The following is a 2,216-nucleotide window of genomic DNA, read 5'->3' on the forward strand; positions in this document are numbered from 1 at the left end:
TTAATTCACTGGTAAAACTAGAGTATATACTTCAAAGTTACTCAAATAATTACAAAAGGATAAATAAACAAAAATAATGTAGAAGTCCGTCTTCCAAGCCAGTAAAACAAAAGAGTATCTTGAAAAAGACTGCTCCCCTTTCTAACGTAAAATGAAGAATATTCTATAAAAGTAGTCTTAGGCCGTTTTGAAAGAGAAAGTTTCTTGTACAAAAAACGCGTGAATACTTATTATTTGAACAGAGGTTATTAACTAAGTAAATATTCGCGAATGAGTCATTTCGTTGTTGTCGGTAGATCGTAAGCGAGGACTCTCGTGACTCACGAGCCCAGCACGGCTAAATGGGAGGTACCCCCACTCGCGTCCAAATGCCCCCTCCACTACCGACCATCTCCAATTCGTGAGAAAGGAATAGTAATTGTTACATTTACCAAATGTTAACTAACACAAGTCGGTAATGTAGGTAAGGCAGGTTACCCTATGAACGACAATCGACACATGTTTATACTAATATCACATGCTGACAAAATAATAACCATCGATGGTCGTTCATGAGAGTGCTCATAATGTAAGTAACAAAAATTTAAATTATTTTTTTTGTCGTATAGTATTACAGGAAGATAAATCGCAACTATTGAATATTATTTATAAAATGATTTACATTGGATAATACGCCCTGCCATACAAGGTCGTCACTAGGACATGACAGCTCCCCCCTTAAAGGAGAAGCACGAAAGAGTCCACTATTGAGTGCTTCGTAAAGCATCAACCCTATTGAAGACTTCCTCTTCTTAAGCAAAACTTCACTATTGTTAACATCTTCGGCAAGACCATCAGGCATTTGAAAATTTATCATGAAAAGACAGTTATGTTAATTTGGTGATTTCGACAAACACATCTGATTAAATTGTTCTGCAATAGTTTCTCTGTATAATACGACAGGATCAGACTTTTTAATTGGTATACACGCGTGATCTTCTTCAAGATCTTTCAAACAGATTTCAAAGTGAAGTTCACTAGCACCAGCAATAATGTGCTCTCCAGATTCTTCGATGATACATTGCACAATAGGATCCGACTTAGCAAGACGTCTCAAAGCTTCAACCAATTTTGGCAAATCTGCAAGATTCTTGAGTTCAACTGCTACACGTACAACAGGAGAAACCGAGAATTTCATAACTTTTATATTATATGCATCCTTAAACGTAGTAATGGTACCAGTTTTGACCAAGAATTGATAAACACCGACAAGTCTACAAATGTTACCAGAAGGTACATCTTCAATGGCTTCAACGTAACGACTTATCATCAAGATAGTACGTTGAATAGATTTCTCATACAAATCCTCTTTCTTTCCGGGTTAGAAATTCGGTCTAATAATACGGGCCTTCATACCAGTACACACTTTACCAGGAAATACACATCCCAAGGCATCTGCCATCGGTTCCCACCGAACCAGCGAAAGTGATGTTCTGGTAATAACCTTGAGGCCACTCGCCTGCGTGAAAGAGTTAAAAGCGAACATCCCTGTGTTTATTATAGATCGCAGTAGTAAATTGTTCGATCTGTCTCAATTCGGCACTGGTAAATTGTTGTCTCATTATGGTCTTCTAACTGCAACATGCTGAACGTATTTTGTTGTCTTTGTCGGCGTTAGTGTAGGGAGGTTGCAATCCCCTGTACTAAGGAGCGAAACGGTGATAATGTTAGCAGCTGCTCCTCCGCAGTCATATCTAAGTAGTGCGGGCGTCGTACAGGTAAATGCGGCCACGACAATGGTGATTTTGACGTACATATCTCTTTGAAACCAATGTTGATTCAATATAAATTTAAATAAACTTTATTTAAATGCGAACTAATAGAAACTCGTCTCCAGCTTGTTTAGCGTATCACTGCATGATCGATGATAGCGTTAAGCAATTCCAATGAGCCTTTCTTATAAAAAAAAACGAATAGTAACAAATTGTATTATGTTTAGTAACTCATTACGACATTTACGTAAAAGCTGCCGTAGTTTAGCACGGTTTAACTTCATTTTAATAACAAGAACGATTTTTTTGAAAATAAATTTACAAGTTTGAATCGTTTATGAAGTTCGAGAGAAATTAGGTGCTAAACAAATTTATAAAGTTACGAGGTTACCCACTAGGTAATAATAAAAAAAATTACAAATAATAAAATATGAGTTTTAAAGGGAAATTAAAGACTGTTATTAA

The 2,216-nt window shown here is 36.4% G+C and overlaps 1 pseudogene; it reads right to left on the reverse strand.

Moving 5' to 3' along the window:
- Positions 1–661: 661 nt before the first annotated feature.
- On the reverse strand, positions 662–1,525 carry LOC106792887 (annotated as a pseudogene).
- Positions 1,526–2,216: the final 691 nt, after the last annotated feature.

This window comes from Polistes canadensis, unplaced genomic scaffold (genome assembly GCF_001313835.1).
Source record: "Polistes canadensis isolate GaletaPanama2010 unplaced genomic scaffold, ASM131383v1 scaffold_1085, whole genome shotgun sequence".
NCBI classification, from domain to species: Eukaryota; Metazoa; Arthropoda; class Insecta; order Hymenoptera; family Vespidae; genus Polistes; species Polistes canadensis.